Source organism: Canis lupus, chromosome 3 (assembly GCF_003254725.2).
Source record: "Canis lupus dingo isolate Sandy chromosome 3, ASM325472v2, whole genome shotgun sequence".
NCBI classification, from domain to species: domain Eukaryota; kingdom Metazoa; phylum Chordata; class Mammalia; order Carnivora; family Canidae; genus Canis; species Canis lupus.
In genome coordinates, this window is record NC_064245.1 from 61,706,025 (window position 1) to 61,729,996 (window position 23,972).

Genomic DNA, 23,972 nt, shown 5'->3' on the forward strand with positions numbered 1-23,972 from the left:
AGAACAGATGATCCCCGTGGTGAAGAAAGGGTACTAACAGGGTAGCTAGCCCCAAGCCATCGCTCCAACAGCCTAAGTAGAAGGGCAGAGCCAGGGGAGCAGCCCCTGAAGGGAGTGCACACACACAAACAGAACAGAGACCAGACCTGAGAGGCTGCGGCGTCTGCTGGGTGCTTGTACAGAGGGGTTGGACACCTGTGGCACCACCCCAGCCGCCTATTAGATGAAGCACAGGGAAACCAGGCCTGTCAGGGGCCCCCTGGGAGTTTGGGCACATGGACACGGGAGGGAGCAGCCTCTATTACATGGCAGGCTGGGGGCAGGGGGCTTGCGTCAGCTAACAGCTTCACCTGAAAAAGTTCCTGCTGGGTGAGTATGTCCCAGAATTACACCAGGGGGCAGAGCAGGGGTGGGAGGTGTCACACCTCCTTCCATGGCAGACAGTCTGGTGCAAATTCCCCACTGAGGTCTAGGAAAACCTAAAGGAGGGCCTCTTATAAGCAAGAGGCATTCACCTGTGGGACACCTGTTAGGACCCTGGGCCTTGGTCACCAAAGAGAACTCACAGACAGCCCGGAAAGGAGACCTCCCCTGAAGAACTCTGGCCCAAAGCCCCTTCTCCAGCCAGGCAGAGTTGGGAGGGCCAAGGAAGCAAGATAAGCACCACTGCCCCTCCACCCCATGACATGCCCTTGGTGATCCACGAAGGCCCTTAGAACGGTGGCATTCAGGTTTTCGGTAAATGGGACCAGAGCACCTGAAAGTGAGAGGATTCTAATACCCACAGCGACTAGAAGGGCTCGACAGGTCTGAAAGCAGTGCTGGCAGAACCAGGCTGTCCCCCAAGAGCAGCAGGTCAGTGCACTGCACAAAGGAGGATTCATCTCTCCTCCAGCCCCCTCAAATCAGACAGCAAGGCTGCCCATGCGACTCCCATGCTCAGCAGATGCACAGCTCACTCCTTCTCCCTCCACTGCTCCCAGCCAGTCCACCATTTCCATCTACACCCACAGCCCTTTTGCAAGCAGCAGCCAGAGTGGTGGTGAAAGTAAGACCCTGTCACTCTCCTGCACAGAACCTTCCATGCTACTTAGAAGCAAATTCTAAACTTCTTACCCGTATTCAAGGTTTTCTAGGACACATTTAAAAGCTTTTCTTTCACTGAGTCTTTGATTACTAATCCACTCAATCTGTGAACGGCCTGACAGGCTGACAGAATTCTCAGTCACACCTCAGCAGGGAGTCGGGTGGAGCCAGGTAGCAGCATTCCTGCCTCTCTCTCTGCCCCACATCCACCCTTCTTTGCCCTGCTGTGTGCACCAACAAAGCACCCAGCAAACATAGCTGCTTGGCCAGTGGCACACCATGCAGGGGCCTGGCCGGCAGGGGGCGCTGGAGGAACATCACAGAGGTGGCAGCGACTGGTCATTTGGGCTGGAGCAGGACTGAGCACACCCACTCCCGTGACAGCCTGTCAGGCCTGGCCTGCAGCTTCTCAATAGCTGTTCTGCTACCCAGAGAGCCTCTCTCAAGGGTGTCCAGCCTGAAGTCCTCTCCTACAGCTGACCCGGCCTGATAGTGGGGGCTCCCCGGTTGCCCATGTCTGGACTCTAGTGTTCTCTTCCCAGATCTGCGCAGCTGATCTTCTGTTACTAGTTAACAGTCGGTTCTTGGTGCCAAAGTGCCCCTGTTCAAATGACTGACCTTAGTCACTCCTGTTAATCTTTTATTCACAAACTGCTACATGAAATCCTGGTGTTTCCCTTGTTCTTTGTTGTTTTGTTTTTACCTGTCTTCATCACTGGAAGATCAGTTCCACAAGAGCAGGACCCTTTCTGTCCTGCTCACCGCTGTACACTAGCACCAACAATGCTGCCTGACACACAGGACAGACTCAGAACAGCAACCAAGAACCTGGAAAGTAACATTTCCTGGTGACAAGGGATGAAATGAAGCCCTTTAAAATAGCCCATGATGACTACATAGTACATCCTTAAATGTGTCACCTTCTAGTACTCATCTTATACAGATTTAACTTTATTTTGTTCTGTCCAAGTCTAACACAATTAAAAGAATATAACAAAACCCAGCACTCAACAATGTAAAATACACATTGTCCAGCATCCAATGACAAAACCAAGAAGGAAAATACAACACATAACCATGAGGGAAACCAATCAATAGAAACAGATCTTTTTTTTTTTTTTAAGTATTTATTTATTCATAGAGATGCAGAGAGAGAGAGAGAGAGAGAGAGAGAGAGAGAGAGAGAGAGAGGCAGAGACACAGGCAGAGGGAGAAGCAGGCTCCACGCAGAGAGCCCAACGCGGGACTCGATCCCGGGTCTCCAGGATCATGCCCTGGGCTGCAGGCGGCGCTAAACAGCTGTGCCACCGGGGCTGCCCAGAAACAGATCTTAAAATAACAAAAATGAAGCAACCAATGGATAAGAATCGGAAACTGGTGATTATAAACTCTATGTGTCAGAAAGTAGAGGAAAACATAAACACGAGAGGAGAGAAAGTGAAGATGTATAAACAGTAGCAAATGGAACTTCTAGGGATGAAAAATATATCTTACAGTAGAGTATTAAATCTGAAACAATAAAAAATTCAAATGTGAGGCACAGCAAGAAACAAGACAAAAAAATAAAGCATTTCTAAAAAGTCTAACATGTGGGTAATGGTGTCTCATAAAAAAAGATTATATAAAGAAATAGTTAAAAATTTCCCATATTTGATGAGACTGTAACTCGAATATCTTAAAAACTCCTCTAAACCAAAGCACAATAAACAGAAAGCAACCACACCAAGACATATTAAAAAGGACTGAGAAGTAACAATGAAGTACAAATCTGAGAAGCAGGGAGAGGAAAACATCCCTTCTATGCACAGGAGCAGAGACAAGCATGACAACATGCTTTCAACAGAAACCGGGGAAGCCAGCAAAGAAATGACCAAAGAATTTTAAACAAAAATAACTTTTTAAGGGGTCCCTGGGTGGCGCAGCGGTTTGGCGCCTGCCTTTGGCCCAGGGCGCGATCCTGGAGACCCGGGATCGAATCCCACGTCGGGCTCCCGGTGCATGGAGCCTGCTTCTCCCTCCTCCTGTGTCTCTGCCTCTTTCTCTCTCTCTATGTCTATCATGAATAAATAAATAAATCTTTAAAAAAAAAATAACTTTTTAAAATGAAAGCAAAAGAAAAGCTCTCAAACAGAAGCTTCCCTGTACTATAAAAACTGTTACAAGCAGTCCTTGAGGCAGAAGAGGAATCAAAAACAAATGGAGCTACATGCAGGAGTGATGAGCACCAACCCAAAAAGTGGGGGGCAAGGACCTTGCTCATTTTAAAAGTCTTTAAAAAAGATAATTAACTATTTAAAGCAAAAATAAAAATGTATGGCAAAGTCTGTAATGTATATGAGAAAAACAGACAACTACCCAACTGGTGGAACTCAGAGTGCAATATTTTAAGGCCCTTAATACTACATATTAAGTATATAATATTCCTTGAAAGTAGAAGTTGCAAATTTGAAGATATGTATTGTGAATTCTAGAACCACTAAAAATAATGAAACAAAGTGAGATAGTTAATAAGCCAAGAGGAGGCAAAATAGAATAAAAAAATATTCAAGAGGCGCCTGGGTGGCTCAGTCATTAACTGACTCTTGATCTCAGCTCAGGTCCTGATCTCAGGATCGTGAGTTCAAGCCCCGTGTTGGGCTCCATGCTGGGTGTGGAGCCTACTTAAAAAAAAAAAAAAAAAAAAAGAAAAGAAAAGAAAAAGAAAAAGAAAAAGAAAAAATTCACTTAATCCTAAGGAAAAGAAGGAAACAGTAGGAAAGAGTAGCAGACAACAGATGGGAAAATGAGAGGGAGGAGAAAAAAGCAAGATGGTAGATTTACATCCAAACACATCAATAATTATATTAAATGGAAATAGTTAAAATTTCCAATTGTTAGAAGAGATGGTCAGATTGGATTAAGAAGCAAGAGCCACCATGCTTTCTACGACGGATTATAAAGACTGTACAAATAGGTTAAAAATACAGGATTATAAAGACTGTACAAGTAGGTTAAAAATACAGGTTGGAAGATGAATTGTATGCAAATACTAACTTAAAAAGGCTGGATGGCTCTATGAGCGTCAGAGAAAGTTGGCTTCAGAACAAGGGATGTTAGCAGCAATTAAGGAGATAATCATGATGAAAATAAAATAAATATATAATAACAACATGATTGATTTAACAAGAAACAGTAACTGGTAAATATGTAAGCACTCTAAGAACAGAACTCAAAATACATGAAGCAGGAATTAAAAGGAGAAATATACACAAACCCATAGTTACATATGGAATTTCAACAGTCCTTTCAATTATTGAACTAGACAGAAACATCACAAAGGATGCAAAATATGTGAACATCACCATCAACCAGTTTGAAGTAACTAACATTCTCAGTACACTCTTCCCAACAACAGAATTCAAATTCTTTCCAATGAACACAGAACATTAAGCAAAACTGGCCATAAAACAAATCAACAGATTTCTAAAAATTAAATAATATATTAAGTATGTCCTCTGATTACAAAAGAATTAAGCTAATAATAACAAAAAGAGGGTCAAAAGGTACAAACTTACAGTTATAAAGTAAATAATTCATGGAAATATAATGTACAGCATGATGACTTTGGTTAATACTGTGTTGCAAACTTGAAAGTTGCTAAGAATAGATCTTAAAAGTCCTCATCACAAGGAGAAAAAACCTTTTTTTGTAACTGGTGACAGATGTTAATTGGAGATTATTTTGTAATATACACAAATATTAATCATTATGCTATATACTAAACCTATGTAATGTGTCAATTATATTTCAATTAGAAAAAGATATCTGGGGGGGGGCACCTGGGTGGCTCCGTGAAGCAGGTGAAGCATCTCCCTTTGGCTCCCAAGATACTGGGATCATGCTCAGCATGGGGCTCCTTGCTCAGCAGGAAGTCTGCTTCTCCCTCTCCCCACAGCTCGTGCATGCTCGCTCTCTCTCAAATAAATAAATTAAAATTAAAGTTTAAATAAAAAAAGAAAAATATCTGGAAAATATGCCAAAGTATTTAGAAATTAAAAAATACAATTCTAAATAATTCATGAGTCAAAGAATAAATCACAATAAGGGCAATCATAAAATATTTTTAACAAAATGAAAAACATATCAGAATTTGGAGGATGCAGCTGAAGACATGCTTAAATAGAATTTTATGAAATTAACTATGAAGTCGAAAGATAATAATAATAAACCTAAAGGCAAAAATTAATGAAACAGACAAATGAAAAATCAATTCAACTAAAATATGGTTCTTAGCTTAATAAAAATGATAGACCTATAGCCGGGGTTATTACCGGGGGGAGGAGGGGAAGATAAAACTCAACCAATTAATATCAGGAAAAAGTGGCAGGGGCATATCACTATAGATTCCATGGAAATTAAAAAGACAGGTATAGGAGAATATTTGGAACAACTTCATGCCAATATACTTGATACACAGAATGGGCAAATTTCTTTTTTCCCCAATTTCCTTGAGATATAACTGTCATACAGCATTATATAACTATATACAGGTATAGAGCATAATGACTTGACTTACATAAACTGTAAAATGACTATACAAATTTCTTTAAAGACAAAAATTAGTAAAACACACTGGAAGAGATAGATAGCCTTTACCAAATAAACTGAACTCATAGATGAAAACCATCCTAATAAGGCAACTCCAGGTCACTGGTGAATTTCACCAAACATTTAAGGTATAAATAATACCAACTCTCCACAAACTTCTCCAGAAAACTAAAGAGAAAATACTTCCTAGTTCATCCTACAAGGTATTATCTTGATACCAAAACCACACAAAGACATTGTGAGACAAGAAACTTAGGCTATTATCCATCGTGAATACAGATCAAATAGTCCTTAACAAAACCCCAGCAAAGCCAATATAGCAACCCATTGGAAAGATAATACATCATGATCAAGTGTGGATTATCACAGGAATGCATGGTCCATTCAACATCTCAAAAATTACCATAATTAATTTTGTTAACAAACTCAAAAAGAAAAACTCTGATCACCTCAAGAGATGTAGAAAAAGAATCTGCCAAGATTAAATAACCATTCACGATAACCCCCAGCAAACTAAAACTAGGAGAAGACCACCTGATGTACAAAATCCTACAGCTAACATCACACTTAATAGTGAAAGACTGTTTTCCCCCTAAGACTAGAAATAGGGAAAGATGTCTGCTCAGAACACTCATATTCAACATCATACCAGAGGTCCTAGCCAATGCAGTAAGACAAAGAGGAAAAAAAAAAAAAAAAAGAGACATACAGATTGGAAAGGAAAAAATATATATATTATTTATATACATAAAATTATATTATTTGTAGATGATATATTTTCGTCTATGTAGAAAATCTTGAGGGGGATCATGGGTGGCTCAGTGGTTCAGCGCCTGCCTTCGGCCCAGGGCGTGATCCTGGAGTCCGGGGATCGAGTCCCACATCGGGCTCCCTGCATGGAGCCTGCTTCTCCCTCTGCCTGTGTCTCTACCTCTCTCTCTCTCTCTCTCTCTCTCTGTGTGTGCGTGTCTCTCATGAATAAATAAAATATTTAAAAAATTAAAAAAAAAAAGAAAATCTTGAGGAACCTACCAGATAACCAATAGAATTAATAAATGAGCTTTCAAAGGATATAGTCAATAAAAAACTCTGTATTTCTTTTTTTTAAATGCACTGTTGAAAAAAAGGCAAAATGAGAACCTCTACCTAGTTTCATGACTTACTGTAAAAAGCTTCAAGAATCAAGACTGTATGGCATTAGCAAAAGGATGAGGATATAGGTAAAGTGGAAGACAGAATCCAGAAGTAGACCCACACATAAAAACAAAAAACAAAACTGATTTTTTACAAAGATGCCAAGGTAATTTAACAAGGAAAAAAATAGTATTTTCAGCAAATAGTTCCCAAACAAGTAGATATCCACATACAAAAAGGGTAAACCTCAACCTTACTTATAAAAGATATAAAACTTCATCAAAATGGATCACAGAGCAACCATATGAGCTCAAAACACAAGACATCTAGAAAAAAAAAAAAAACACAGGACAAAATTTATAACCTTGGGTAGCAAAGATTACTTACATGGAACACTAGAAACGTGAATCATTTAGAAATTGATCAAATTTTAGAATTTTGCTCTTCAAAGAAATGTTCTGTAATGAGAAGACAAGCCACACACCAGAAGAAAATATTTGAAAAACATATCTGATAAAAGGCTTATATTCAGAATATACTATAGAGATCTCACAATTCAATAATATTAAGACAACCTAGTTAAAAATAGGCAAAAGATTTGAACAGCCACTTCCCCAAAGTGATATAGGTGAAAAATGAACACATGAAAAGATGTCCAGCATGTCATTAAGAAAATGCCAGTCAAAATCACAAGATAGCACTATGAGCCACTAGAATGGCTACTATAAAGAATTAAGGACTGTTAATATGTCCAGCCTCAGTAAGGATACAGATTAATAGGAACCCTCATACATGCCTGGAAAATAGTATGAGCACTTTGAAAAATTCCAAGTCAGTTCCTTAAAATGTTAATCATACACTCAACCTATGACCTAGCAATTCCACTCCTAGGTATTTACCAGGGAAATAAACTGTACACACAAAGACTTGTACTCAAATGTCACTAGTAGTTTTATTGTTTGTTTTTTGAAAGTAGGCTCCACACTCAGTGGCGGAGCCATAAGCAAGGCTTAAACTCAGCACTCTGAGATCAAGACCAGAGTTGAAATCAAGAGTCAGATGTTGAACCGACTGAACCACCCAGGCGCCCCTGAAATGTTACTAGTAGCTTTATTGTTTTTTTTTTTCCACAGGCGCCCAGGGGGTTCCCACCTGCCCCGCCCCATGCCACACCGGGGATGCGGGGTGGCGGGGCCCGGGGCGGTGGAGTCTGGGGGAGAGGGGACTCTCCCCGCGGGCCCGACTGCCCCGACACAAGGCGGACGGGCGACCCCCAAAGGGTCTTTAAACCTCCGCGCCAGGATGCGCTAGGTACCTGGACTGAGGGTGGGGGACGGGCGAGGCGGGGTGGAGGAACGAGGCCACAGGCCACCGCCGCAGCCTGGACACCGATCCTTCCCCCCGCCGGCCGAGGCCGACACCGCCTGCAAGGGGCGCAAGCCCCTGGTAGCTTTATTGTTAATAGCCAAAACCAAAAACCACGAATGTCCTTCTATTGGTAAATGGATAAACAAATTGTGCTTCATGCATACAATGGAATACTACTCAGAAGTAAAAAAGAATTTCCTGTAGATGCATACAACAACACAGATGAATCTCAGAAGCATTATATTAAGCAAGAAAAGCCAGAGACCACCATTTGGATTATCTTTCTCTTTTTAAAAGTTTTTTATTTATTTATTCATAAGAGACACACAGACACAAGCAGAGGGAGAAGCAGGCTCCTTGTGGGGAGCCCGATGTGGGACTTGATCCCAAGACCCCGAGATCATGCCTTGAGCCAAAGACAGATGCTCAACCACTGAGCCACCCAGGTCCCCCTGGATTATCTTTCTATGTGGCTGATTCAAGTTCTGTATTCCCAATCTAACAGCTCTGAGCAGTGGTAACAAACCGTATCAGCAACCACTTTTACGATGTTCATTACAAAGGAATTTTATATGTTTATATTAGGAGCCAAGACCCAACAGGGCAAACATTCAAGATATGAACAAATATTAGCAAACTCTTAAATAACTGGTTTAAACTGAGACCGTATGCCTTGATAAGACCCGAGAGCACGGTAACTGTTGGGAGAACCTGGCTCCTTAGCATATAATGCAAGACTTACAATTCAATGATACATATCAGAACCAAGATACAACTGTTCATGCCCAGAATCAAAAGAAAGCCTTTAAAATGATCAAGCTTAAAAAAAAATAAAATAAATAAATAAATAAATAAATAATAAAATAAAATGATCAAGCTTGAAAACAGAAAAATAGAATTTTTTAAGTAGAATTTTTCTACTTAATTTGACAAGTAGTCCTCCTTGAGGCAGGATGCCCATGTGCTACAAAGACCCCTTCACAGAAAACAGTAATTCTCCCAAATACCATCTCTCACACCCTCACACCAGACTTTTTTTTTTTTTTTTTTAACATTTATTTATTTATGAGAGAGAGAGAGGCAGAGAGGGAGAAGCAGGCTCCATGCCGGGAGACCGACGTGGGACTCGATCCTGGGACTCCAGGATCGCACCCTGGGCCAAAGGCAGGCACCAAACCGCTGAGCCACCCAGGGATCCCCCTCACACCAGACTTAAATTATTTTCATTACTTAAACATACACAAGTGTAAAATGCAATATAATTTATACTTTTTAAGCCTTTGTGTAATTATAAAAACCCAAGCTGGTCTACAACTTAAAATTTTAAAAACCAGAAATCATTATTCAAATTAACATTATTTTAAAGAGACAGATGAATGATTAACTGAACCCAAATTGCTAAATTCAACACAGGCTTGGTTCTGACTACTAAGTAGCAGGCTCTTCTGAGTTAGGCCTGTATCCCTGGAAATCTCTCTACAAAACATCTGGACCACCCCACCTCTTTGCCTGTCTCAATCTCTCCTGCACAGAGCAGGCCATAGCTTTGGAAGGTCTTTGCTTGGCCTCAGAGAAGAACCTAAGTATTAAGAGAACCTCTATTCTTTCCTCAGTGGCCTTGACAAGCAGGGCATCCAGGCTCAGCAGGTCACAGAAGGCAGGAGCAAAAACCCTCTGATAGGGCAGCCCAGGTGGCTCAGCGGTTTAGCACTGCCTTCAGCCCAGGGCGTGATCCTGGAGACGGGGGATCAAGTTCTACGTCAGGCTCCCTGCATGGAGCCTGCTTCTCCCTCTGCCCGTGTCTCTGCCTCTCTCTCTCTCTCCCTCTGTGTGTGTGACTCTCTCTCATGAATAAATAAATAAAATCTTAAAAAAAAAAAAACACTCTGATACACAGCAGGCCCTTCCCCATTACCAGAATACAAACAAAAATTGTTTTAACTGTCAGAAAATTCACTGAATTCCACAAAAATACATCCACAGCCTCCCAAGCTGTAAACGCTACTGTGTAGGATGAATACTTGTAAATGTTTTGAGGTCCTAAAATATTTATATCCTTTGGATATAAATTAAAGGTAGGCTCATTCCTTCATCCAAAAACCATCCATGTGGGGCCTATTCTGTGCCAGGCCTGTGTAGAAACATTGAGCTAGGTGAGACAGGAGCCAGGACAAAGCGGCTGTGGCTGAGGTGGATGCATGCATGTGTCAAGCGAAAGGGATGGTGCATGCCTGTGGGAGCGGGTATGGAGTGGTGGAGTCAAGCAGGCATCCTGGAGGCCTGGCTTCTACTGGGCCTGTGCAGCCACCCTTCCCCTTCCCAACCAGCCCTGCCTTTTTCTCCTGGTCCAACAAGCACATACATGCTGGGGATGCAGGGATGCTACTGAAGAGAAAGTGCTGGGTGCTGGGTAGGTCAGGGCCACGGCACAGCCATGTCTCCACCTCCAAAAGGACCTCAGCTAGCTGTAGCCCAGACACCCTGACAGCTCACCACCCTTATTTCTCAAGGAGACCATCTGAAACCTTACCCACTCCCTGGTTCTTCCCAGTCCCATGAAATCCACTCTCCGTCTCAAAAAATTTTTTATAAAAGAGGGTGCCTGGGTGGCTCAGAGGTTGAGCATCTACCTTCGGCTTGGGTCATGATCCTAGGGTCCTGGGATCGAGTACCGCATCGGGCTCCCTATAAGGGAGCCTGCTTCTCCCTCTGCCTGTGTCTCTGTCTCTCATGAATAAATAAATTAAATATTTTAAAAATAAAAATAAAGTAAAAGGTGCATGGTCTTAAATGCCATCTTAAAAAAATTTATAAAAGAGATTTCTGGCAGCAATTTTCTTGACTTCCACAACCCCCACCCCACCTAACTTTTACACCTATGCAGCCTTGTCTGAGAATCCTGTCTCAACAGGCTGATTCTTCTTGAAAGAGACTCCAGCTCTCCTGTCCTGGTGGGACCTGATGGGCACTGCCGTTTCTCTCTACCTTACTCATTCCCACTCCCAAACAAATTCAAATTCTGCCTACCCACTGCTAAGTGTAGGCAAGAATATGGGTAACCACAACTCAAACACCACTGGCAGGGATATAAACGGGAACAACCACTTGGGAAATTGTTACTATCTTGTGTGAGCATTTGAGTAACCTACAACCCAGCCATTCTACCCCCTAAATAAGCACTCTGATAATTTTTTTTAAAAGATTTTATTTATTTATTCATGAGAGACACACACAGAGAGAAAGAGGCAGAGACACAGGCAGAAGGAGAAGTAGTAGGCTCCATGCAGGTAGACGCGACACTCGATCCCGGGTCTCTAGGATCACGCCCAGGGCCGAAGGCGGTGCTAAACTGCCGAGCCACAGGGGCTGCCCAAGCACTTTGATAATTAATTTTACGTGTCAACTTGACTGGGCTAAGAGATAACAGCGGTAAAATACTATTTCTGGGTGTTTTGTGAGGATGTCTCTGGAAGAGATGAGCATTTGAACCCAAAATCTGAATGAAGATGATCTCCTCCACTGTTGAGGGTGGGCATTACCCATTCCACTGAGGGTCTTAAAAGAACAAAAAAGGAAGTGCTTGGGGCGCCTGGGTGGCTCAGTAGGTGAAACATCTACCTTTAATGCAGGTCATGATCCCAGTGAGTCCCTGAATCGAGCCCTGTGTCAGGCTCCCTGCCCCGTGGGGAGTCTGCTTCTCCTTCTGCTCTCCCTGCCCCCCTGCTCATGTTCTCCCTCAAATAAATAAATAAAAGCTTTAAAAAAAAAAAGAAGAAGAAGATGACGACGACGGGTTGATTCACTATCCCTGCTTCAGCTGAGACATCCACCTCCTGCTCTCAGACATTAGCACTCCTAGTTCTCAGGCCTTTGGACTCAGAGTGAATGACACCCCCAGCTTCCTGGGTCTCCAGCTTACAGATCACAGGTTGTGGGACTTCCCAGCCTCCAAGACAACATGAGCTAATCTCTGTAATAAATCTCCTTCCTTCCTTCCTTCCTTCCTCTTTCTCTCTTCTTTATCTATTTACCTACTTACCTACCTATCGATCTACCTCTCTCTGCCTCTCCCCATTGGTTCTGTTTCTCTAGAGAATCCTGACCAAGACACACTCTAACAAAACTCTTACAAATGAATACCTGGAGAGAGGTATACAAATGCCCTGACAGCATTTTTAAAAATCACTAATCATTGTTTAAAAAAAAAAAAAAGTAAAACTTTGTATCTTTCAACAAAATTAGTGATGAATAAATTATATACAGTAACATAGTGAATTATATACAAATCATGGATGAATGAGTGAAAATGAGCAAGTGAAGCTACCCAGACAACATGAGGAATCTTTTTTTCCCCAAGATATCTGTTTGTTTGTTTGTTTGTTTGAGAGAGAGGCAGAGATAGCAAGAGAGCACAAACAGGTAGGAGAGGGAGAAGCAGGTTCCTCCCTGAGCTGGGACTTGATGCAAGACTCCATCCCAGAACCCTGGGATCATGACCTGAGCCAAAGGCAAGACACTCAACCTACTGAGCCACCCAGGCATCCCAGCATGAGAAATCTTATAAACAAAGACGAATTAGATAACAGAAGCATACACCACTTTCATCAAGATCAGAAACAAACAAAATTAAACAACTTATTATTTAGAGATACACATAAAGGCAATAAAGTTTTATTTTAATTATTTTTATATTTTTTAAAGATTTTATTTATTTATTCGTGACAGACACACACAGAGAGAGAAAGAGAGAGAGGCAGAGACACAGGCAGAGGGAGAAGCAGGGTTCATGCAGGGAGCCCGATGTGGGACTCAATCCCGGGTCTCCAGGATCACACCCCGGGCTGAAGGCAGCGCTAAACTGCTGGGCCACCGGGGCTGCCTGGCAATAAAGTTTTAAAGGAATTTTAAAATATGGAAAGGATAACTATAAAATTCAAGGACAGCAGCGACCTCAGAAAGGGGAGGAGGAAACACAGGGGAGGGGACACAGAAAGGCACCCGAGTATCAGGAATGGCCTGGGTATGATGCTGGCCGGTGTCACTTTACTGTCTTCACAACGTGCTTATTATACATGTATTTATATATAGCTTTCTCAAATATTACATAATAAAAAATAAAATTTAAGTCAGGGAACATCTTCCTACCAGCAGCTCTTCCCTTCCACAGTTTGATGCCAGTCCCCCTCCAACCCCCTATTCTAGTTTGTCCTCCCTGCCTTCACAGTCAAGCATCTTGAAAATCAGCACCTCAAACTGACTTTCTCAGTTTCACCAATAATTTACTCTTCATGCAGCTCAGTCTGGCTTTTGCTCCCACACTTCCACTATGAGTCTAGCAAAGGTCAGATACAATCTCTTTGTTGCCACGTTCAACACTTCATATCTTTTCTTGGTTAACATTTTAATGTCTATTGGGAGGACAGTTGGGAAACAGCCGTCCACAGGTCTCCCAAGCCAACTCTCAGTCTTGCTGGATGTGCCAAGGCTGTAAGGCTCTGCCTATTCTCCCCTGTGCCCTCCCAACCCTGGGCTGGTTCTCAGAGTTAATGCAGCAGATGATCTTGAGACAAAGTGCAAGCAGATGTCCCCCTCAGTGCTCCTGAACCCCAACACAAAGTCACCGTACCCGCAGCATGTATGCAGGCCTCCCCACTTCACAGACAGGTGTTTGGGGAGGGAAAGGGAACAAGCGGAGCAGACATGCTCATGCTCATGACAGCTGCTGCGCTATGAGCAATAAAGTCCTCTGTCTCTGACGCAGGAGTCTCATGTCCTGCCAGCACCCATGAAATAGTAACAAGGTACTTTAATACCTTCAAGTAGGGCAAAAAAATCCAATCCTAGGCCCAACAGCTACTAACCACACCATCCTTTAAATGATTACTGTCACTTAGCTCTGCTTATCACACTTTCTTGTTTTTCTATTTCTCTGATGTCTGCTTTTCACTCATCTCTGTCTCAAATGTCAGATGTTCTCCAGAACTGCCTCCTTCATATTCTACTTCCCACTCTACCCGAAGCCTCAGGTGTTGTGCCAGTGACCAAGGTTGAGACAGAGAGTAAAAGTCATCTGTGCAGAGTCTTTTAGTGAGTGCTACAGGACTATCCAGCAATACAAACAACATCTGAGCGACCAACTGACTGTAACTTGAAATTGCAACTCTTTAAAAAAACAAAAAATTAAAATTCCACTTCAATTAAGAAAAGTAAGGTCCAAGACCTATTTGAATCATAAACTAAGGGTTTGCAATGTCCTTTCAATTAAAAATTTAAAAAGAGAGAGTGGGGCTGCCTGGGTGGTACAGTTGGTTAAGCGTCCAACTCTTGATTTTTAACTCAGGTCCAACTCCTGGGGTTGGGAGATGGAACCCCATGTCAGGCTCTGTGGTCAGTGCAGAGTCTGCTTTGGCTTCTCTCTCTCCCCCTCTGCTCCTCCCCTCCACATGCGTTGTACATAAGCTCATTCTTTCTTATAAATAAATAAATCTTTAAAAACAAATTAAATAAACAAAAAATAAAAAGTGAATACATCTGTACCAATAAAGTTAGAAGAGGAAGAATAGAGAAAGTATCATTTAAAATAGATAAAAGTCAAATACCAATGGGTCAATCTTCTTTTTAAAAGATTTATTTATTTGAGGGGAGGGTAAGAGTCAGTGGGAGAGGGTAAATCTCAAGCAGACTCTGCACTGAGCATACAGCCCAATGTAGGGCTCGATCCCACGACCCTGAGATCATGACCTGAGACAAACCAAGAGTCAGAAGTTTAACCAACTACGTGATCCAGGTGCCATCCCCCTATTTTTTAAAGGAGCAATACATGACACTGAAAAATACAGAATACTTAGAAAAAGACTCTCTACTCAAAAGGATTATTAGATTTTTTTAAATGATTTATTTATTTGAGAGAGAGAGAGAGAATCCCCAAGCAGGCTTAGCGCTGACTGCAGAGACTGACCCCCACAACCCATGAGATCACAACCTGAGTCAAAACCAAGAGTCAGACACTCAACCGACTAAGCCCCCCAGGTGTCCCATGTATTAGATTATTAATAGTATTAGAAAGAAGTTAATTCTCCTCCTACTGATTTACAGACTCCATGTAATCCCAGTCAAATCCTAACAGGGTTGTTCTATATATTTTGGGTTTGTATGTATAAACTCACAAGATAATTTTCAGTTGTACAGAAATGCAAAGAATGAAGACTAAGTAAGACATGTTTAAAGAGTACAGAGTTAAGAGTACTTTTTCTCTGAAAATGAGATTTATTACAAAGCTACAGTAATTAAGACAACATGCTGTTAGTACAAGGACAAACAAAGCAAGGAAACAAAACACAGAGCCCAGAAATACATCCACACATATACAGATGCTTGATCTGTAACAAAGGTGGTGCTAAAAAGTGGGGCAAGGAGGAGGGGGGCAGGGAACAGTCATTTCAACAAACACTGCTAAGGAACTGGATTTCCACACGGAAATAAATTTAACTAGATCTTTATCTCACACCATATAAAAATTTAATTTCAATTCCATGAGGGCTGCAGGTCTAAATATGAAAGGCAAAACAATAAAAATATAGGACTGTGCTGTTTACTATGCTAGCCAAGTTATACGTGGCTACTGAGCCTGTGAGATGTGAGCATCCTAAGTGATGCACACTGTATGAGTAAAATATACAAACAACTCTGAATATTTAATACAAAACAAACTGAAAATAACATAACATTTTTTATATTGAGTACTGGTTGAAATGATAGTTTGGATACACTGAGGGAAAAATAGATTGTCATATCACCTATTTCATTTTAGTTTTTGATATGTGGCTACTAAAATATATTATTCACATGGTGGCTTGCATTTGTCATTCACTTATTTCTTTGGACAGTACTTATAGAAAAAGAAAATACACTCTAAAGAATATGCTGGGGCAGCCCAGGTGGCTCAGCGGTTTAGTGCCACCTTCAGCCCAGGGCCTGATCCTGGAGACCCAGGATTGAGTCCCACGTCGGGCTCCCTGCATGGAGTCTGCTTCTCCCTCTGCCTGTGTCTCTGCCTCTCTCTCTCTGTGTGTCTCTCATGAATAAATAAAAAAATATTAAAAAAATAAATAAAGAATATGTTTACTGTGTCATGATAGGAAAAATCTGTAATAAACAGAACTAAATAAAGTGGCAACTACTTAGGAAAAATTTGAGAAATCTGACTAGATTAAAAATGAATTTGTGTTTGGGGTGCCTGGATGGCAAAGTCAGTGAAGTGTCCAACTCTTGATTTTGGCGCAGGTCATGATCTTGAGATTGTGAGATTGAGTGCTGTGTCAGGCTCCACACTCAGTGCAGAAGTTCCTTGAGACCCTCTTTCCCTTTCTCCTTGCCCTCTCATGTTCTCTCTCTCTAATAAAATATTTTTAAAAAATGGATTTGTAGTCATCAAAAGACACTATAAACAGTTAAAAGAGAAGCAAAAAAGAGGCAGCTGGTCTCTGCAATGCGTAAAACCAGCAAAGGGGTCATGTTCAGTAAAACATAAAGAAGTCCCATAGGTCTGAAGGAAAAAGACAAATACAGTCACCCATCTTATCAACAAGGGATATGTTACGTGACCCCAGGTGGATGCCTAAACCCATGAATCTATCATACCCTACCTATACTATGTTTTTTCCTATACTTACATACCTACGATAAAGTTTAATTTACAAATTAGGCACAACAAGAGATTAACAATAGTTACAATAATAATATTAATATGTAATAATAAACTAGAACAGTGTAGTAATACATTGTAATAAAAGTTGTGTGAATGTGGTCTCTGTCTCTCTCTCTCAAAATTTCTTGCACCCATGTCCTGCACTCACTCTTTTCATGCAATGATGTGAGATGATAAAGTGCCCACATGAAGAAATGGAGGAGAGAAGTGAGATGGGTGCTGTGACCTAGTGTCAGGCTACCACTACCCTTCTGACCACACATCAGGAGGAGGATCACTTGCTTCTGGATTGGCTGACTGTGGGATCTGAGACCATGGAAAGGGGAATGGCAGATGGGGGACCACTGTACTCGAGAGAACAGCGGCTCTCCAAACATGGTCCGTGGACCCATGGCAGTCCCCAACACCCTTTCAGCAAGTATACTAGTCAAAATTATTTTCACATTAACATCTAGATGTTATTTGCCTTTTCCCTGTGTTGACTGGTGGTGCAGAAGCAATGACAGGTTTAGCAGCCAGCGCTTTGGTGAGAATGAAAAGTTGCCCAACGAAGTGTGCCAGTAACCACTGCTCTTCCACCTTCCATACACTTAGTTTAAAAAAGAGGAGTTCCTTGGCCAGTCCTGGTGGCTGAAATCAAGAGTCAGATGTGTAACCAACTGAACTACACATGTGCCCCACAAATATAATTTATATTGAATAATGAACGGTGTCAGTATCGGAAAGAATCTGCCCAACTCAGTAAACCATTATTATACAAATGTATGCTGTTACAAAATCACCAATGGGTAAGGTATCCTTCAGAATTCAAGAAAGACAATGTATTTTAATTTAACCACACAGGAAAAATTCACTGACACTGTTTCATACTCTACACCGCCACCAACCATTAAGAAACTATTACTTGTCATAGTTTGGAGCAGTATCAAAAACTAATATCCACAATTATCTGAAAAAGCTCTCATATTACTTTCCTCATAATGCTTCAATCAAAACCACCTATAACACACTGAATACAGAAGCAGATATGAGAATCTAGCTGTCTAATATTGTCCAAACACTAACATTGTTTATAAAACAATGCTACTTTGCTCATGAAATTGTTTTTGTTTTGGAAAATAGTTTTCATTTAAAAATATGCTATTGGGGGATCCCTGGGTGGCTCAGTGGTTTAGCATCTGCCTTTGGCCCAGGGCACGATCCTGGAGTCCCGGGATCAAGTCCCGCGTCGGGCTCCCGGCATGGAGCCTGCTTCTCCCTCTGCCTGTGTCTCTGCCTTTCTCTCTCTCTCTATCACGAATGAATAAATAAAAAATCTTTAAAAAAATATGCTGTTGATCTTAACTTGTAATCAGTTAATTATATAAATCTCTATGACTCAGTAATTCCTTTCCCACATGTACACACAATAGAATGTATGAACATGTGTTCCAAGAGCATCAATCATAATAGCAAAATTTGGAAACAACCAACACATAGTATATTCAAAAGGGCAGATAGTATATAGTAATGAAAATGAAAAAAAACCCTGTAACATTGAGGAATCTCAAATATAATGATGAACAAAATAAATCAGGCACAAAATAATGTATACTGTATATTGTTTCTATGAAATTCAAAACAAGAGACTGGATGACTGTTTAGGAGCAGAGGCATACAGGTGCCACGATTGATAGAGAAGAGCAGGAAGACTGAGTGCCAGGAACATCAGGACAGTGTCAACTCCAAGAAGGCAGAGATTCAAGTGGCACAGAGGGGATGTGAGCTAAGGTTGATGCTTGAGTCATAACCTGCATGGTGGCAGAAATAAACCCTGATTGCTGAGTGACAGAGTAATTTCACCACTAAGGAGACTCTCCAACAAAACCAAATCAAGTCTACCTTTATGCCGACTACACAAGACCACCTAAAACACACCAACACCAAGAGACGGAAAATGACAGTACATGAAAGGAGGGGAGAAGGGGAGGGAGCTCATGTAGCTCTGCAAACTGCAGTCCTTTAGGAGAAACCACACATGGCTTCAGTGAATAAAAGAACTATAATACAACAGGATTTAGTCATTTTAACATGTATTCACCACCAGAGCTTTAAAATGTAGAGCAGAAATGAAAATATTTATAAGGAAAAAAGGACAACTATACATGCAGAGTAGGAGAGTTCAACTAATCTTACTCAGAAACTGACAGATTAAGCACACAAAAAACTTAGTAAAAACATAGAAGAAAGTGTAATTAACAAGAGGTTGACCTAACCGGGGAATAGAGTCCTCTCAATCCTGGGAATACATTTTCAAGTACACGTGGAACACTCAGAAAAAGTTAACCATGTATTAGTGTAACTGACCAGAGAGCAATCACTCTAATAGAGACTATGATATCCAACAGCATGAAATTAAAAGTCAATGATTAAAAGTAACCCAAAAGATCTGTTTGCGTATTTACAAATACTTCTCAACAATTCATGGTTGAAAACAGAAATAATGAAAACTGGATAATACTTAAAATTGAGCCAATGTAACTAACATTTCAAAATCTAGTATAGCAATTAGAGGTTTCCAGTGCCTATCAGAGAAGAATGATAAAAACGGTGGGTGAAAACTCAGGAAGGCAAAAGAGCTACCATAAAGAAGAAAAAAACCAGATTTGTAGTCATGAGCAACAGGAACTCCATGACAATATCTGGTGGCTCCTGGCCTGGAAGCCAGAAAGTGGGACAAGACTGTCCCCCTGCCTGCCCTAGGCAGGCTCAGGTTCCCACAAGATTTCTCACAAGGTGACATCTGCAAGGAATGCAACTCCCAGAAGCAGTTGGTACCATAGCACAGGCACCCTGGATACCTTTATCAAGAACCCTCAGAAGAGGCTTGGAAATGGACAGCACCCTCCATCAACGTGCACCTCACCTTGCCATGGTATCCATGCCCTTCTTCCAAGGAGAAGAAAGTAAGAGAACCCCATGCCTCTACTTACTGACAGGTGTGTACAATGTAGGACACTGTGGTGTTTGTCATCACTACCTTTCAATACTCAGAACAGAATATATCTGGAGGAAAAGACAAGAACCTGCCCACACTGGAAGCCTCTGCAAGACACAGGGGGACTGGTTGGCACTACTTTTGGCTGTGCTCCCAAAGTCTCACCACACTTGCCACAGCACTGACTAATCAAGTCTATACACACACAGCAGTAATTAATGAAAACAGAAAGGAGATTTTTTTTTAAGTTAAAAAGTTCTTTGAAAAGACAAAACAGACAGACTTCTAGCAAGACTCGTTCAAAAAAGAAAGAGCACAAATATAAGGATAAAGATTTGTATGTGTAAGTACAATAAGTTATGAACACATGGCCTCTACACGATTTTGTACCAGGAACTCTTAATTTCTCAGAATGTAATGCATCAAAACTAACTGGAAAAGAAATGGAAAATCTCTTACCACAAAGGAAACTGAACCAGGAGTTTATTATTTTCCCAGAGATGTGCACAGCTGCAACGGGAGTAGGAGTGAGAGTGATGGTTGTGAGGGACCACGAGGTCAGAGGCGGGTTATTGGAAAAATAGACAATTCTAGAGCATCTGTACTTTTCTGGGCATGAGGCAGGACAGAAGAAAAGACCTGTGGCGCCCAAGAAGAAAAGACTCACCAGAACAACAAAGTCCTGGAGAAGACGAAAGGGGAGAGGCACCTGAAAGCCTCAGGGAGGGCGGGCCTCCCCCAACTGTGGGGTGGCAGATGAGCCAGGGCCCGAGTGTCCCTGGAGTGTGAGGTCAGCTGCTGAGCTGAGCAAGGCAAAGAGGTTGTGGGAGTTTGGGAAGAAAGGAGAGGAAAGGTTCACACCCTTCTGCGGTCAGGTACAAAGCCAGAGCAACATGCCAGATGCCTGTCCACAGCCCGGAACCACGATGTCAATGGGCAGCAGGGAGCAGAGGCCTGCAGCTTTCTCCAGCAACACTCTACCAGGTGGAGGGAGGGGTAGTGCTGAGCCAGTGAGCCAGGTCTTAGGCAAAAGACTCATGGGGTTTAGCAAGCAAGTGATGGCAATGCTGAGTCATGGACTCTGGCTGCTGGAGAATGGAGCAGTAAGAGGGACCTGCCAGTGTGAAAGGGATGAGGATGTCTGGAGGGAAGACTTCCTGAGTGTCCAGGCACGACAAGGTCTGGGAATGGAGGGAGTCTATAACATGGAACTGTAAAGGCAGGGTGCCGGGGCATCCAGGATAATCTTCCACATCAGAGAAGGCCTGATCCTGCTCTGGGAGGAAGCAGCTTTGCTGCAGTGGTGGCAAGCGCCCTTCACCTGAGGCACAGGCCTGATCCACTGACAGGAGGGCATCTAGCTTTCCACCATGGGAGACAGATACAGGTCAGCCATTCCAGGGAGGCTCTGGGGGTGTATCCCACCCAAAACTTCTAGAGATACTGGCAGACTCTGGCTTCTATCACAAGGGGACAGGATCACCAGCAGAGCTGCACTGGAGCCCCAGGCACAGGGAAGATACCAGGGTGGGAGTCTCGTGCTGAAGGGGAGGTTAAGGGTGGCCCACTGCCACACAGAGGGGGCTGGAACATGAAGGGAGACCCCTCCCCAGCCCACATATGCTGCTACAGAAATGAGTGTGTGAAGGCAACAGGAGCAAAGCCAGGCCAGCTGAAGCGCTGACCAGACTGCCCCAGCTCCCAGGTATGCATGAGGGTGACTGCCGAGTAAGGCCCCCCTCAGCCCTGTGGTCTTTTCCTTTTTTTTTTTTTTTTTAATTTTTTAATTTATTTGTGATAGCCACACACAGAGAGAGAGAGAGAGAGAGAGAGAGAGAGAGAGAGAGGCAGAGACACAGGCAGAGGGAGAAGCAGGCTCCATGCACTGGGAGCCCGACGTGGGATTCGATCCCGGGTCTCCAGGATCATGCCCCGGGCCAAAGGCAGGCGTCACACCGCTGTGCCACCCAGGGATCCCCCTGCGGTCTTTTCCATGTCCTGCCTGGCATCCCACCTAATAGTTTGAGAGACACAGAAAGCAAGAACCAACAACACTTAAGAAAGAAATAATACTAAATTCTACACAAACTCTTCCAGAAAAAAAGATGAAGCAGGAACGCATCTCAACTCATCTTATGAGGCCTTGAAAGACATTAAAGACAAGACTTCAGGCAAACATCCTTCATGAGCACAGACAAAAAGTCCTTAACCAACAAAAGCAAATCATTCCAGCAACATGCAGAACAAATGTCTAGAGAAGGACCTCTACAAGCTTCGCATAGCTTTATGCAAAATAGTCAGAATCTGGAAACAGCTCAAACACCCATCAGTGGTGAATGGATAAACAAAGCGTGGTGCATCTCTACAACCTCTCCAGCAACAGAGCAAACTACTGCTGCATGGCTCTCCAAAGCATTATGACTAGTGGAAGGAGTCTATGTGACATTTAGAAAAGCAAAACCAGAGGCAGAAATCAAGTCAACGGTTACAAGGGACCGGGGGAAGGGCATGCCTCCCAATGTGACCAGGGGGAACTTTTGGGGCGACGGAAATGTTCTACATCTTAACTGCAGTCATGGTAGTTATGTAACTATATAAATGTGTCAAAATTCACTGAAATATATACACAATTTAAAAGAATTTTACTAGATGTAAATTATACCTCATATTTTTAAAAAGGCCAGCAATCTTAGCTGACTTGAACAAAGACAACAACCTCACAAAAGTAGCAGAAGAACAAAGTCTACAAACATAGGCCAGCATTTCCTCTGTGGTGGCCAGCGTCACTTTTTTTTTTTTAAAGATTTTATTTATTTATTAATGAGAGACACAGATAGAGAGAGAGGCAGAGACATAGGCAGAGGGAGAAGCAGGCTCCATGCAGGGACCCCGATGTGGGACTCTATCCCGGGACTCCAGGATCATGCCCTGGGCTGAAGGCAGGCGCCAAACTGCTAAGCCATCCAGGGATCCCCTCACATTTGATGAGAAAAAGCCTCCTCTGACGATTCATTATCCAGGACAAATGGAGTTAGGGAATGAGGCCACCCCTGCATCAGGGCAACTTCTGGGAAATCACTGCTATTTCTACTTGTCTCCCAGACCAGCCTGAACAACAGCCACCCATCTTCCAAACGCACAGTTGGGCTCAAACAGAGGAGCAGACCCAGGCAGAGAAGCCAAGACTGGAAGTTCAGGGAGCACAGGCAGTGCTTCCAGCCAGGGCAGGGGACAGCAACAGGGGACAGAGCAAGGGCCACACACATTAAAAGGACACAGAAAGGAAACAAAGTAAAACAATAAAATGATGAAAGCAAGAGGATTGGATGGTTTTTACCACTTTATCCACTTAAGATCGACTATGCCATCTTTTTAATCCTACTGAGGGGGTTCCACCATTTATTCACTTCCATGCTCATTCATTCACTAATTCAAATATTTGGGTTTCTTAAAATATGCCAGGCTAGGCACTGTTCCTGCTTAGAAAATGCACAAAAACAGCCACCCCTGTGGAACGTCGATTCCGGTGAAGGAGCTAAGCAAGACGAAGAAGCTGAATGTGCTGTATATCAGAAAGAGGCGCAGCAGAGAACACACAGGAGAAGGGAGCAAGTAAGAGGAGGTGGGGTGAGACATCAATTTTTATTCCAATGAATGATGAGATCTTGAGTGCAGACACTGGCATGTGTTTGGAGGCATCACCTTCATGGAAACCCTAGGACAGAAGTCACTGGCATAGAGGTAGTCAGGAATGAGGCCATGAGACCAGAGACAAAGGAGACTCACAATGACTATTCACCACAGCGGCACACTTGCCCTGGACAGCAGTCCCTGGGTGCAGCAGAGAATAGAGCACGGTGGTGGTGGCCTCATGTAGGGAGGTATCTGAAGACAAAAGCTCAGGAAACTGGTAGCTGCTCAGAGGCAAAAATAAAAGGAACAGAAAAGCCCTACAGGGGATCCCTGGGTGGCTCAGCGGTTTAGCAACTGCCTTTGGCCCAGGGCGCGAACCTGGAGTCCTGGGATCAAGTCCCGCATCGGGCTCCCGGCATGGAGCCTGCTTCTCCCTCTGCCTGTGTCTCTGCCTCTCTCTCTCTCTCTCTCTCTCTCTCT

At 42.7% G+C, this 23,972-nt stretch overlaps 1 protein-coding gene across 5 annotated transcripts in view; it reads right to left on the minus strand.

The window, feature by feature from the left end:
* Positions 1–23,972, minus strand: part of FAM193A (family with sequence similarity 193 member A) — a 165,930-nt gene that overhangs the window by 75,231 nt on the left and 66,727 nt on the right. The window lies entirely within an intron of this gene.